The sequence below is a fragment of the Aotus nancymaae genome, unplaced genomic scaffold (genome assembly GCF_030222135.1).
Source record: "Aotus nancymaae isolate 86718 unplaced genomic scaffold, 86718_ANA_hifiasm-v0.15.2.pri h1tg000046l, whole genome shotgun sequence".
In the NCBI taxonomy this organism is placed as follows: domain Eukaryota; kingdom Metazoa; phylum Chordata; class Mammalia; order Primates; family Aotidae; genus Aotus; species Aotus nancymaae.
The window spans coordinates 24,626,668-24,643,284 of record NW_026988460.1 but is presented as its reverse complement, the minus strand read 5'-3'; positions in this window follow the sequence as shown (position 1 = coordinate 24,643,284).

The window sequence follows — 16,617 nt, the reverse complement described above, 5'->3', positions numbered from 1 at the left end:
AAAATGTTCAGGATACAACAGAAAATCACTCATCACACCAAGAACCAAGAAAAACTCAAGTAGAATGAGAAAAGACATTAACAAATGCCAACACTAATATGACACAGAAATTAGAATGATCAGACAAGGATTTTAAAGCAACCATCATAAAAATGCTTCCACAAGCAATTATAAACATACTTGAAACAATTAAAAAAATAGAAAATTTCAACAAAGAAATAGAAGACATATAGAAGAACAAAATGGAAATTTTATAACTGAAAAATACACAACTGAATGAACAACTCAATGGACAGTTCAACAGGAGAATGGAGGGGACAAAGGAAAGAATCCATGAACTTGAAGACAGAACAATAGACACTGCCTCATCTGCACGAAGAAAGAAAATAAGCAGGAAAAAAAATAAGCAGAGCCTCTGCGACCTATGGAACTATGAAAAAAATATCTAACATGTCATCAAAATCCCTAGAGGAGAAGGGGAAAAAGTGTGAGGCTGAAAAAGTATTCAAAGAAATAATGACTGAAAATACTCATGAGCTGAGCTGATGCCAACTAAACTCAAAGGTATCCACACCAAGACATACAGCTAAACTTCTGAAAACCAAAGAAAAGTCTTGAAAGCAGTGAGAGAAATATGACACTTTCCTATGTGAGAAAACCATTCAGATGACAGCAGATTTCTCATCAGAAACTATAGAGACCAGAAGAAATTGGCATGGCATTTTTCAAAGTGCTAAAAGAACAGAATGCTTAACTTAGAATCCTATACCCAACAAAATTATTCTTCAGAAATGAAGAGAAAATCAAGATATTCTTAGATGAAGTAAAACTAAGAAATTGTCACCAGCAGACCTAACCTAAAATGATGGCTAAAGGAAGTTCTTGAAAGAAAATAAATGATTAAAATAAAGGAATTTTGGATCAAGACAGAAGAAAAGAAAGAATAAAAATACAGGTAAATGCAGTAGATGTTCTTTCTCCTCTTGAGTTTTCAAAATTATGTTGGAGATTAAAACAAAACTTTTAAAACTATCTGATATAGTTCTCAATGTATATAGAGCAAATATTTAAGACAATTAAATTATAAAGGAGAGAGGACACAGGAATGTGAAGAGAGATAGGTTTCTGCACGTGACTCAAATTGGTAAAATGTCAACACTAGTAGGCTCTGATAAGTTATGTATGTATCATAATATCTACAGCAACCACAAAAAAATCTATACAAAGAGACATACACAAATATACTATAGATAAATCAAAATAAGATTCTAATAATTGTTTAAGTAACCACAGGAAATTAGGGAAAAAAGAGAGATATGAAAATGGAATAAATAGAAAATAGAATGGCAGACATAGCCCTTAACTGGCAATAATTAATTACATTAAATTTAAATGGCATTATATTAAATGTAAATTAAAAGGCAGATTGGCAGGGTAGATTCAAATATGATCCAGCTATATACTTTCTACAAGAAATAGATTTGTCTAACACATATAACATTGCATCTAGAAAATATTCGGGTTTTTTTCTTTTTTCTTTTTTCTTTTTTTTTGAGACAGAGTTTTGCCCTTGTTGCTCAGGCTAGAGTGCAATGGTGCGATCCCAGCTCACCACAACCTCCACCTCCCAGGTTCAAGCGATTCTCCTGCCTCAGCCTCCTGAGTAGTTGGGATTATAGGCATGCACCACCAAACCAGACTAATTTTGTATTTTTAGTAGAGATGAGGTTTCTCTGTTGGTCAGGCTGGTCTCAAACCCCTGACCTCAGGTGATCCGCCAGCCTCGGCCTCCCAAAGTGCTGGGATTACAGCATGAACCACCATGCCCAGCCCTGTTTGTTTTGAACACAGATGGGGCACTGACAAAAAATTGATCATATCTTAAGCTGCAGAGCAAGTTTTAACACATCAAAGATTTGAAATCACCCAGAATACATTCTGTGACCAAAATACAATTAAGGTAGAAATCAATAATTTGAGAGGGAGGCAGGGAATTATTTATTTTTACTTTAATCGTATTGTAAATTCTCAATTTTTTGTAACTAAAAGATAAACTTGCAAATAACCAATAGATCAAAGAATGAATCACAATAAAATTGGAAAATATATTTAACTGAAAGGTAAGGAAAATGCTACATATCAAAACTTTTGACTAAAGCTAATGCAATGATTAATGGTTAATACTTCTAGTATTCAAAAAGAAAAAAGGCTGAAAAGAAATCAGTGACCCCTCATAAAAATTAGAAAAGGATAACAAAATAAACCCAAAGAAAGTAAGAGAAAGAAAATATCAGAAATTAGGCCAGGCTCAGTGGCTCACGCCTGTAATCCCAGCACTTTGGGAGGGCAAGGCAGGTGGATCACGAGGTCAAGAGATCGAGACCATCCTGGCCAACATGGTGAAATCCCGTCTCTACTAAAAATACAAAAAATTAGCTGGGTGCGGTGGCACGTACCTGTAGTCCCAGCTACTTGGGAGGCTGAGGTAAAAGAATTGCTTGAATCTGGGAGGCAGAGCCTGCCATGAGCTGAGATCATGTCCCTGCACTCCAACCTGGCAACAGAGCAAGACGCTGTCTCGAAAAAAAGAAAGAAAGGATAAGAAATTAATAAAACAGAAAACATAGCAAAGATGATCAAAAATGCTAAAAGTGTATCATTTTGAAAAGAGCAATAAGGTCAATAAACACCTTACAAAACTGATCACGAAAATGAGAGAGTGAATACACAAATTATTAATACTGGGAATTTAAAAGGGGATATTTCTACAGATCCTATAGACACTTAAAAAATAATAACGAAGTTACAAACAATTTTATACCTGTAAATTTGAAAAGTAGGTAAAAATGGACAAATTTATCTTTAAAAATGCAATGTATCAAACTGAGACAAGAAGTAGAAGTATCTTATAACTATTTTCAAATTTTCATCTATATTTAAATATTTTTCATGCAGAAAATATACTGGCAAATTCTACAAAAACCATGAGGAAACAAAGTCAGTTTTCTGCAAATTTACCAGAAAATAGAAAAAGAGATAACTCCCCCATTAGTTTTATGAGATCAGTATAATCTTGATATCAAAACCCTAGACTCAACAAGAGAATCATAAGAAAGAAAACTACACAGCCCAATCTTATTCAAGAACATAGATGCAAAAATCTTAAAAAATATAGTAATTAAAATTCAGCCATATGGTCTGTTTTACATGTTTTTCTTTTTATATTAAAAAAACTTCTTAAAAATGAAAACAATGCTTAGCTCCAGGGTCAGACAAAAATAGGATATCAGCAAGATTTTACCCACTATTCATGGTTTGCCAACTCTTGATCTAAATAAAAGAAGAGAAAACCATGTTTAAGAGTTCACATCTAAGTAATCCAAAGAATCAATCAGGCCGGGTGCGGTGGCTCATGCCTGTAATCCCAGCACTTTGGGAGGCTGAGGTGGGTGGATCACGAGGTCAAGAGATTGAGACCATCCTGGTCAACACGGTGAAACCCCATCTCTACTAAAAATACAAAAAATTAGCTTGGCACGGTGGCATGTGCCTGTAATCCCAGCTACTCAGGAGGCTGAGGCAGGAGAATTGCCTGAACCCAGGAGGTGGAGGTTGCGGTGAGCCAAGATCACGCCATTGCACTCCAGCCTGGGTAACAAGAGTGAAACTCCATCTCAAAAAAAAAAAAAGAATCAATCAATGAAATTCCAATAGAAAATACAACAGGTTATTTTGTGAAAATGGATAAAATAATTCTAAATCTTATATGGCTATATAAGAGACTAAGAATAGCCAAGTTCAATATAAAAATTGATCACAAAGTTTTTGTAATTAACACAATGTGTTCTTAGCACAAGAATAGATAAATAGATAAGTATAACATCATAGAAAGTTTAGAAATAGTCCCAGTCATATCTGAACATTTGAGTTATGACAAAGGAGACTCTTCCGGGCAATGAGGGATGGTCTCTTCAATACAGGAGAAAAAGGAAACCTGACCCCTACCTCACATCATATACAAAAATATAAATTCAGTAGAATCATAGACCTAAGTACAAAAGGTGAAGTAATGTAGCTTCTAAAAGCTATTATGAGACAAAATCTTTGTGAGTTCTACTTCCTGCATGATAGTGTGAGTTGTCCTATAGACCACTCCCAGAGCAACTGGTGAAAAAAAAGTTTTAAACAATTATTTAATGTATCTGGAAGTACTTCTAAAGGTGTACAGCTAATTAATAAACATTTATTTTTTAACTATACCAAAATTCAGGAAGATCAGCAAGAGTCTGTTGTGCTTAAACCAACAATAATTGATACAACAAAAAATTATTTTATTCCTCCTCTCATCCAGCTCAGTGAGACAGAAACTTTACTCCATACGAGTATAGCCAAGAACACAGGATTTCCTTTCCTTCCCACTCCTAGTCAGAAGCTAACTTCCCAAGAGGTGCACAATGTCAGTATTCCTCATCCTGCTCGTGGCTGCCTGTGCTGACTCTATGTTGCAGGCAAGTTCAGCCGGGTGGTGAGGGCTCTTCTTCTACCCAGCCTAACTCATGGCATGGAGGCTCTACCTTGGGCACAGATCCACAGAGACTACTGGAGACCGAATCACTGTTGCCCAACTGGTGGAGCAAGGATTCCACACAGAGAGGTAAGCTGAGGAGACCTGAGGCTGTTTTCCCTACATACTCAGCACTCAGATCCTAAATCTGATGCGTCATTCAGAGAAAAGTTCACCATTGCCCTACTTCCAGCATTAGAGCTTTGCTTCAGAGATTTTTGCCTGGAAGAAAGAACAAGGAACTGACTTCATTTGCAACCAAGTGTGGACAAGTTTAAGCCTAAAAGCACTCTCGGAAACATTGCAGGTTGTGGTAAAAAGCAATTGGGAGGAAATTGATGGGTTCATTGGAGATATAGGCTAAATTATAAACCAGCTATTTTACTGGAGAGAATCAAGGGAAGAGATAGCTGAAAAGAGCCCTCCTGAGAGTCACAAGAGATCTCAAACACTGACCTCAAGAGCTATCTCTTCAAAGGAGTCTGGTTTTGATGGGATCAGTCTTTAAAGAAATGTATGTAGTGTTGAAAACAATAGGGCAATCAGCCACCCATTAGTGGAACTTAACAGTTGGGTGTGGTCAGAGAAAGATACAATTAAAGAGAGCACTGTAAAAAACACTGTCATCTCTGGGTGGCTGTGGGCATACCCAAGGATGCACCCCCTAAGAGCAACACCAGAGGCTTCACGCAGGAAAATCAACTTAACTAAAATAATCCAGCAAGTCACAAAAAAGTAAACAAGTAAATAAGTTCCAAAAGGAAGGACTAATTTATCCAGAGTTGCTACAACACATTATATACAATGTCTACTTTTCTATAACAAAAAGATTATGAGACATACAAAGAAACAAGAAAGTATTACTCATATACCAGGGGGGAGAAAAGCCAAAACAACTGCCTGTGAGATAGATCGTATGTTGGATTTAATATACAAAGTCTTAAAAGTAGACATTGTTAATGTGTTTAAAGAACTTTAAGGACATCATGATTAAAGGAGTAAAGGAACATATGATGACAAAGCCACATGAAATGGAGATATTAATAAAGATAGAAATTATTTTTTAAAAGAATCAAATGGAAATCTATAGTTAAAAGTACAGTAACTGAGATTTTTAAAAATTAACTACAGGAACTCAACAGTGCATTTGACCTGGCAGAAGAATTTGTGAATTTAAAGATAAGTTAATAGAGATTGTGAAATCTAAGAGCAGAGAGAAAAAAATGATGAAAAATGAACAGAGCCTGAGAGAAATGTGGCACATCATTAAGCACAACAAATACATGTAGTGGGAGTATTAGAAGGAGAAGAGAAGGAGAAAGAATCAGAAAAGATATTAAAAGAATTAATGACTGAATACAACCCAAATTTACATTAACATTAATCTATATATCTAGGAAGCTCAATGAACTCTGAGTAGAATAAGCACAGAGAAATTCACAAACAGACAAATCAGAGTAAAAATGTTGAAACCCAAAGACAAGAAGAAACTCTCTAAAGCAATGAGAGAAAAATGACTCAGTTTACAAGAGAATCCCAATAAGATTAACAATGAACTTCTCATCAGGAATAATGGAGGTCAGGAGGCAATGGGATAGCATATTCAGAGTGCTCAAAGAAAAAAACTGTCAACCAAAAATCCCAGATCCAGCAGAGCTGTCTTTTGAAAATGAAGGTTAATTCAAGACATTACAAGATAAACAAAAGCTGGGATCACTTTTTGTCTAGCACATCAGCCGTACAACAGATACTAAAGGAAGTTCTTCAGACTGAAAGCAAATGACCCCTGACAATTACTAGATTCCACGTGAAAAAAAGCAATTATGCAAATACAAGAGGCAGTACAAATGCGTATTTTTATCCTTCCTTCTATTAACTGATTTAAAAAGTAATTATATGAAGCAATTGGCATAAAACATATTGTTGTCCCTATCATACAAAAATATAATATATTTACCAATTACAGAACAGGGAAATATGTGAGAGAAAAGCTGTACTGGGTTAAGAAAATGACTCCAGATAGTAACCCAAATCCACAAGAACAAATGAAGAAAACAAGAAATGACCAAGAAGGGTAATATAACAAAAGCTATGAACATATACTTGTTCTCCTTTCTACTCTTAGCTTCTTCAAAAACATCAGATTATATAAAACAGTAATTCTATAATGATGTATTATTGTTTGTAATATGTATAGCAACACTATCACTAAAAGAAAGGGAGGAATAGAGCTGCATAGAAGTAATATTTCAATTTCTAACTGAATTTAAGTTAATATAAATCTAAAGCTGATTCTGAAAATTTAAGATGTATATGGAAAGCCCTAGACTAATCATTAAGAAAATAATTCAAAAACATGTAGTAAAAATGATTAATGATTAAATGCTACATTTTTAAAATCACTTAATGAGAAATGCAGTAATAATGATGAATATAGGAACAGAAAAGACATAAGACATAGAAAACAAAAAGTAAAATGGTGGATGTTAATCCAACTACATCAATAATAACATTAACGTGACTGGATTAAACAATCCAATCAAAAGGCAGAGATTTCCAGACTGGATTAAAAAAAAAAAAAAAAAAAAAAAAAACAAGATCCAACTATATGCTGCCTGTAAGAAATACACTTTAGATTTAAAACAAATAGATAAGGGTAAAAGGATGAAAAAATGATATGTCATGTGAACAGCGACCACAAGAAAGTTGTAGTGGCTATACTAATACCAGATAAAACAGACTAAAATGCTACTAGGGATAAAGAATGATAAAAAGCATCAATCTATCAGGAAGATACAACAATTATAAATATATGTGCAGCTAACAACAGGGCCCCAATGTACACAAAGGTAATTCAACAATAATAATAATAATAGAAAGATAATTCAACAATAATAATTAGAAATGACAATTTCCTATTTTTAATAATGTACACAAAAAATTGGCAAAAGATCAAAAAGGAAATAAATGACTTGAACAATACTATAAACCAACTAGCCCTAGCAGGCTTCTATAAAACACTCTACCAAACAAACAACAGCAGGATATGCATTCAAGGGTACATGGAACATTCTGTAGGATAGACTGTATCTTAGGCCAGAAAATAAACACCAATACATTTAAAAGGATAGAAAGTATGTTCTCTAACCATAAAAGAATGAAACTGGTTAACATCAACAGAAAGAAATTTGAAAACTCACATATATGTGGCTACTAACAACACACTTCTTAACTAATGGATCAAAAGAGAAATCACAGGGGAAATCAGAACTCTCATCTAGTCCAACAACACTGGCATTTTAAAGGTGGGTAAACTGAGGCTCAGAAAGGGCTGAGGACTTAAAACCACACAGCTAGTTGGTTCAGAGCCTGGGCAACACCTCAGGTTCCCAGGACCCCATCTACGCCCTTGGGACTAGGCGAATGGGCTTGATGAGAGTTTCCCAAGGTGTGGACTTGGCCCACTGATGGAATGGCAGTGCTGCTATACACCAGGACCAGGGTGGGGAGAGGCATTTCCTGTGCAAATCTTTTTAGTCCTTTTCATCACTTCCCAGCCAAAGTGTCAGCTTAGTGTTGGGTGTCTTCACTTTCCCACCAACAATTGTTGGTCTCTCTGGAACTAGGGACTAGAAGGTCAGACCTTGAGCTCAGGGCCCCCCCAGACAACCGGACCCCACTGGAATATGGTGGTGGCCTTGCTCCATCCCCATGTGCTATTGTCACAGCTACCTTCTGTTAACAGAAAGTGGTGGTATATCTTTTCATTTACATTCACTTAAGTAGAGAAGCTAAAAATAGTGAGTGAGAAAAGCGTGTTGTAGGGCAGTGTGTGCATTGCATACTAAAAAATTGCCTTTGGATTGGAAAAATACATCAAATACATATAGTTCCTATTTGTTGATGTAAAATAATAACCATGGCTTTGGGGGAGGGGCAGGGGGTGGAAGACAGGATGGGAGGCAGACTCCCCTCAAAGCACTTACTAAACTTTGATTTTTGAGCCATGTGAGTACAGCTCAGATGCAAACAAAAATTAAATGAAAAAATAAATTAAAACTTAAGACAATCATGAAATAAATTATAGTAATGCTCACTCATAAGGCAAAAATCTCAAAGGTGGCGCCCAACTGACTGAGGCTGGGGAGACGCCGGGCTGGCCGGGAGCTGCAGTCCCTCCATCTCTGGCTGTGGTGATGGGGCCGCATTCCCGGGCACATGGCCCACTCCCCACCCTCCACTGCCCGCCTGGTTCCCGGCGGGTGCCCGGGCACGGCTCCCTCAGCCTGCGGGACTCCTGTCAGTGCACAATGTCCTGTCTGTTTCTGGTGCCTGGTCAGGTCGGGCCTGCCCACGCCAGACATGCTCTTCAGACTCCAGAGACCCCCACCTCACAGCAAACCCCAGTTCCTGTGCTGGGACTTTGGCCTGAAGATAGGAGCCGGCTGGGGTCAGTGCTCTATGTGAGGACCTCCCCAACCAGGGCAGGCTGCCTCCACCCTAAGTCGGTTTTCTCATGTTGCCCCTAGAAGATAATAACAAATGGCACAGCTCTTCCGTGCACTGCTCTAAGCATTCATCTTACAGTCACTCACTTCATCTGCCCAGCAGCTCCAAGAGGGAGTTCCCATTATCATCATCACCATCTTCATCATCCCATTTTCCAGGTAAACACATAGAGGCAGGCTAAATAATTTGCTCCAAGGCCACACATCTGAAAAGGCAGAGTCTGGATTTGAACCCAGGCCCCCTAACCCTGAATCCACCACAGAGCCGGGTACAGAGCAGAGACTCTACAAGGGTCTTGCGTCTCAGCCCTTGGAGTTCCAGATGGGGCACCACAGCCCAGAGAGGGAAGCACAATACACAAGGTCACACAGACAGGAGACCAGACCCAGCCCTGCATGGTGGAATCCCTTGGAAAAGGCTGCCCCATCCACAGGGATATATTTGGTTGGTGCAAAAATAATGGAGGTTTTTGCCATTACTTTAATAGCAAAAACCACAATTACTTTGTACCAACCTAATACTTTGTGCACCTGTTTTCTTGAGAGAGAGAGAGCATGCAAGTCTGAGTCTAGTGAGCCTATCTAGCATGTTCTGCTGCCAACTGTCCACTCCCCCACCCCACCCACAGCCCCTGCCCTCATAGCCAGGCCCCCTCCCCTCATTGTTCCCATCACACCTAAAAGAACATGCACATTTTTCTGCAGGAGACATACCTCTTTCCCTGCTGCAATCCAAGGAGGGTGGGGGGACTAAAAAGGAAAAAAAAAAAAAACCCAGGGAGGCAAGAGTTTCAGATTAGAGCAGCTGTACAGAGGAGACCCAGTCAGACAGTGGAAGGGCTAAGGTTGAGGCTCAGGTGGACAGATTGGGTCGCAGAGCCTGTTTTGTCATCAGTAAACAGGGTTCTCGGCATGTCATTTGCAGACCTGTTGTCAGGGTTAAACAGGATTTATATGAAATGGCCTAGCTCAATGCCCAATCCGGAGCAGGTGCTAATAGGCATGCATTTCTTTCCTCTGTGCCTCAGTTTCATCATCTGGAAAATGGGGATAATAGCAACCTCTTTTTTGAGGTTTCTCAGGAGGATTAAGTGGGTTAATAACTGTCAAGCTCATGAGAGGTGCCATGTGATCTGTGTGACCAAATGCCTGGATTTGCATCTGTCATCTTCAGGTAACTGTTAATCATGCCCCTGTTCATTTCCAAAATGTCCTAGCTTGGAATAAAAACTATTTATGTCCTGTGTCAAACCATTGGCCAAACGAAGAGTGAACACAGAAGAGGACATGGTTGCCAAAGCCGCATGCCCCCAAGCTGCTCATCTGCACAGGCCCTGGTCACCCCAGCCTATCCCTGTGTCTCTCCCAGGGCAGGGCTGCCTCTCACAGAGGACCAGGATCCTGAGAGGGCTGGGGGAGGGTCCTGAGGCTGAGTAGCGTCACCATCACTTCCCATTTCCAGTAGGGTTAAATTGCAGAGACAGTTTCTCAGACCACTCACTGCCCTCCCAGGTCCTGCAGTTCCCTGTTTCTGTCTCTCAGGCTGTCATTCCATCCTTTGCCTGGCTCTTGTACACAAGGACAAGGCAGTCCCAGGGTGATTTCTCTGGCTGGGCTCACTCTGGTTTCTTCTTGCCTCAGGCCTGCACTTATTTCCATTGCCTCCCTGCCTGGTGGACTCCTAAGCATCCTTCAAAGGCCAGGTCAAATGACCCCTCCCCCCCAAAAAAAAGCCTTCCTCTTTCCTCTTGGCAGATCATGGCTCCCTTCTCTGGCCATTTTTCTGGGCTCCCTCACTGCTCTGAGATGCACCACTTACCAGCCACCTAACCCAAGGAGAGTCTCCTAACCTCTCTGTGCCTCCGTTTCCTCATCTGTGAAATGGGAATGAACATAACAAGATCTTCTTCCTAGGGCTGCTAAGAGAATTATATGAGCTGGTACATGGGAAGTGCTGAGAAGCGTGCCTGGGACTTGGTGAACACATAACTTCCTGTTACTATTACACTCTATTAACTATCATCATAGCAATCATCCTCACCGTCACCCTCACCGTCCTCGCCACCTCACACTGCCACTGGCGGTTTTCCTGTCTGTCACCCTCATGAATCAAGGAGCACACACAAGGGTGGAGGCTGGGGCCATCTCTGGATCCCCAGCTTACAGCCCTGAGATGGGCAGAAAATCGATCCAAATGGTAAAAAAGCCGCTTCACATGGGGGGTAGCCTCAGTTTCTTCCATGTGCTCCCACCACAGTGGTGGTCCAGCCTCCTCACCTGGGGGTCCCCTCAGTTTCCTCTACATAACCCATTGAATGGTAGACCAGCCTCCTCACACAGGGGTCTTTTGTTCCCTTCATGTGCCCCCACACCAATGGCAGACCAGCCACACCAAATGGAAATCCTCTGTTCCCTCTGCACGCTCCCCAATGGTAGACCAGGCTCCTCACATGAGGTTCCCCTTATTTACCTCCACGTGCCCCTACGCCAATGGTAGACAGGCCTTCTCATGTGAACATCTGAGTTTCCCTCATGTGCCCACCCAATGGTAGACCAGCCACCTCACATGAGGGCCCCTTCAGTTTCTTCCACATGTCACCCCAATAGTAAACCAGTCAACTCACATAGGGTTCCTCTCAGTTCCCTTCACATAACACACTCACAAATAGACTAACCTGTTAACACGGGGTACCCTCAGATCCCACTATATAGCCCTTTTAAGGGCAGACCAACCTCCTTACACGGGGATTTTCTGTTTCTCTTCACATGTCCCCTCCTCAATGGTAGACCAGCCACCTCACATGAGGGTTCCCTCACTTCCCTTCTCATGCCCCTACACCAGTGAATGACCAGCCTCCTCTCATGAGGCCCCCTCAGTTCCCACAGGTGACTTCTATAATCAATGAGCCTTCTCACATGGGGGTTCGCTGTTCCCTCCACATCTTCCCACCCCATGGTAGACCAGTCTTCTCACACGAGGGTCTCCTAAGTTTGCTTGACATGTCCCCAACCGAGGGGTAGACCAGCCATCTTACGTGGGGATACCCGTGTCCTCCATGTGCCACCAACACAATAGTAGACCTGCCTTTTCACATGGGAGTCCCCTCAGTTTCCTCTACATAGCCCACTTAATGGAAGGCAAGCCTCCTCAAACAGGGTTCTATATGCCGCTTTATATGGTAGACCAGCCACTCCAAATGGGAATCCTCTCAGTTTCTGCCACATGCTCTGCAGTGGTAGGCCAGCGTCCTTACACGATGTTCCCCTTATTCACCTCCAAGTGCCCTTACCCCAGTGGTAGACAAGCCTTCTCATGTGGACATCCCCTGCGTTTTCCCTTGTGCCCACCTAAAGTTAGACTAGCCACTTCACACAAGGGTCCCCTCAGTTTCTTCCACACACCACCCCCCATAGTAGACTAGCTGCCTCACATGGGGTTCCCCTCAGTTTTATTCACGTGACCCACTCAGTGGTAGACCAGCTTCCTAACACAGGGGTTCTCATTTCCCACCAGGTAGCCTTTTAAGGATAGACCAGCCTTCTTACACAGGGATTTTCTCAGTTTCTCTTCACGTGTCCTCACCCCAGTGGTAGACCAGCATTTTCACATGAGGGTCCTCTCACTCCCTCCAAGTGCCTGCACACCAGAGGTTGACCAGCCTCCTCTCATGAGGTCCCCTGAGTTTCCTCAGGTGCCTTCAACGGTAGATAAGCACAAGGGCTCTCTATTCCATGTGCCTCCACCCTTATGATAGAAAAGTATCCTCACACGAGGGCCTCCTAAGTTCTCTTCACACACCCCCAACACAGTGGTAGACCAGCCACCTCACACGATGGTCCCCACAGTTCCCTCCACATGCCACCCCCAATGGTAGACCAGCCTTCTCACATGTGGATTTCCTCAGTTTTTCTTCACATGCCCCCACCCCAATGGTAAGCTAGCATCCTTACACGGGAGTCCCCTCAGTTTCCTCCATGTGCCTTCACCACAATGGTAGACCAGATGTCTCACAAATGGGAAGTCCGCTCCATTTCTTCCATGTGTCCCCACCAGTGGTAGACCAGCCACCTCACACAGAGGTCTCTTAGTTCCTGTCCATGTGGACCCTTAATGGTAGACCAGCCTCCTCAAATGCAGGTCCCCTCAGGTATCTCCACGTGTACCCCCACCCCCATCCTCCTCACAGGCAGATTGTCTCTATCCCTCTCCATGTGATTTCCTCAATAATAGACCAGTCTCCCACATAGTGTTCCCCTCACTTTTCTCCATGTGGCCCCTGCAAATGTAGACCAGCCTTTCCACACAGGTGTCCCCTAACTTCCCTTTACACTCTCCTACCCAGTGATAAACCAGCCTCCTCAGACAAAAGTCCCCTCAGTTTTCTCCACATCCTCCCAGCTCAGTGGTAGATCAGCCTGTTTATATTGAGGTCCCCACAGCTCCCTCCATGTGCCCACCCATTGGTAGTCCAGCAGCCTCACACGGGGTTTCCTCAGTTCTCTCCACGTGCCCCAATCACAGTGGTAGACCAGTCTTCTTTCATGGGGGTCCCCTCAGTTCCCTCCATGTGCCCACCCAGTGGTAGACCAGCAGCCTCACACAGGGTTCCCTCAGTTCTCTTCACATGTCCTGACCACAATGGTAAACCAGCCTTCTTTCATGGGGTTGACTCAGTTCCCTCAATGTGCCACCCCTAATGGAAGACCAGCTACCTCACATAGGGTTTCCCACAGTTCCCTTTATGTGGCCCATTCAAAGGCAGAAGAGCCTCCTAAAACAGGGGTCCCCTCACTTTTCTCCACATGGCCCTTTAAGTGATAGACCAGCTTCCTCACATGGGGAGTCCCTCAGTTACTCTTCACATGCCCATAGCCCAATGGTAGACTAGCATTCTCACACAAGGATCTCCAGTTTCCTCAATGTGCTGCCACCCCTCTGGTAGACCAGTCTCCTCAAACAAGGGTCTCCTATGTTCCCTTCACACACCCCCAACCTAGTGGGAGACCAGCCACCTCACATGAGGGTCCCCTTAGTTCCCTCCACATGCCACCCCGATGGTAGACCAGCCGCCTCATGTGAGGTTCCCTCAGTTCCCTTCATGTTACCTGGCCAAAGTGGTCCTCTCTCTTCCTTGCAAGCGGTCCATTCAGTAAGACCACCCTCCTTACATGGGGATTCCCTCAGTTTCTCTTCATGTGCCCCCACCCAATGGTAGACCAGCATCCTCATGCGGGGGTCTCCTCAGTTTCCTCCACGTGTCACCCCCAACGGTAGACCAGCCACCTCACATGGGGTTTCCCTCAGTTCCTTTCACGTGACTGTCTCAAAAGTAGACCACCCACTTCACATGGAGGTGGGGGTCCCTTTAGTTCCACTCCTTGTGGACCGACACATGCTCGTGCCCTCAGTTTTCTCCAGGTGCTCCCCCAGTGGTAGACTAGCCTCCTCATATGTGGGTCCCCTCTATTCCCACGTGGTTTTCTCAGTAATAGGCCAGTCTCCTCGCTTTGGTCCACATGGCCCCTGCAGAGGTAGACAAGCCTCCTCACACAGGTTTCCTCTCAGTTCCTCTTCATGTGATCCCCTCAATGGTAGACCAGCCTCCTCAAATGGGAATCCCCCCAGCTCTCTCCACATGCCCCCCGATAGCAGACAAGCCTCCTCACACAGGTTTCCTCTCAGTTCCTCTTCATGTGATCCCCTCAATGGTAGACCAGCCTCCTCAAATGGGAATCCCCCCAGCTCTCTCCACATGCCCTCAATAGTAGACAAGCCTCCTCACATGAGGGTTCTTTTAATTCTCCTCCACATTTCTTTATTCCAATGGTAGAACAGCCCCCACACACAGAGATTTCATCAGCTCTCTCCAAGAGCTCCCTCCCACCCTGGTGATAGACAAGCCTCCTTACTTGGGCATCCCCTCAGTTCCCTTTACATGCCCCCACAATGGTAGACCAGTCTTCTGATACTGGGGTCTCCATCCAATTCCGTTCATGTGCCCCCACTTCAATAGTAGACAGCCGCTTTACACGGGGTCCCCCGAGTTCCCACCATGCACTCCCATCCCTCCTCCTTTGGGTCTCCCCTCATTTTCCTCCACGTGTCTTCCCCAAGGATAGAACAGCCTCCTGACACAATGATCTCCTCAGTTCCCTTCACCTTCCCCCACCTTAATGGTTGACCAGACACCTCACACATAGGTCCCCTCAGTTCCCTTGATGTGCCACCACCCAGTGGCAGACAAGCCTCCTCACATGGGCGTTTTCTGTTTCCCTCAAGGGTCCCCACAATAGTAGACGAGTCTTCTCACAAAGGGGTTCCTTCAATTCCCTCCACGTGCCCCCCACCGCAATAGCAGACCAGACTTCTCACAGGGGGATCCCCTCATTTTCTCTCCCTGTGTTCCTACCTTTTTTTTTTTTTTTTTTTTTTTTTTTTTTTTTTTTTTTTTGAGACGGAGTTTTGCTCTTGATACCCAGGCTGGAGTGCAATGGCGCGATCTCGGCTCACCGCAACCTCCGCCTCCTGGGTTCAGGCAATTCTCCTGCCTCAGCCTCCTGAGTAGCTGGGATTACAGGCACGCGCCACCGTGCCCAGCTAATTTTTTGTATTAGTAGAGACGGGGTTTCACCATGTTGACCAGGATGGTCTCGATCTCTTGACCTCGTGATCCACCCGCCTCGGCCTCCCAAAGTGCTGGGATTACAGGCTTGAGCCACCGCGCCCGGCCGTGTTCCTACCTTAATGGTAGACCAGCCTCATAACACTGGGGTCCCCTCAGTTTCCTCAACATGCCTCTGTCCCAATTGTAGACCAGCCTCCTTACACTGGGGTCTCCTTAGTTCCCCTCACATGCACCACCAATGGTAGACAAGCCTCCTCAAACTGGGATCCACTTAAGTTTTCTCCAAGTGCCCCCACCCAAGTGGTAGACCAGCCTCCTCACACAGGGGTCCCCTCCTCACACGTGGCTCCCTCAGTGATACACCAGCCTCCTCACATGAGGATCCCCTCAGTTTTCTCCAGGTGGCCCCCTCAATGGTGGAAAAGCCTTCTCACACTGGGGTGCCTCAGTTCCCTCGACGTACCCCTATCCCAATCGTAGACAAGCCTCCTCACACGAGGTCCCCTCAGGTTCCTCAAAAAGGCCCCATCACAAAAGTAAACCAACCTCCTTACACAGGGGTCTGTTTTAGTTCCCTCCACATGCCCCCACCCAATGGTACACCAGCCTCCTCATACGGGGGTCCCCTCACTTATTTCCACTTGGCCTCTCAATGGTAAACGAGCCTCTTCATATGGAGGTCCCCTCAGTAGCTTCCAAATGGCCTTCTCAATGGTAGACCAGCCTTCTTACACAGGGGTACTCTCAGTTTTCTCTGCATGCCTATACCCCAATAATAAAAGAGCCTCCTCATATGGGGGTCCACTTAGTTTCCTCCTCATACCCCTCAATGGTAGGCCAGCTTCCTCACAAATAGGTCTGTTCAGATTCCTCCATATGGCCCTACCCAATGGGACACCAGCCTCGTCACATTCGGGTC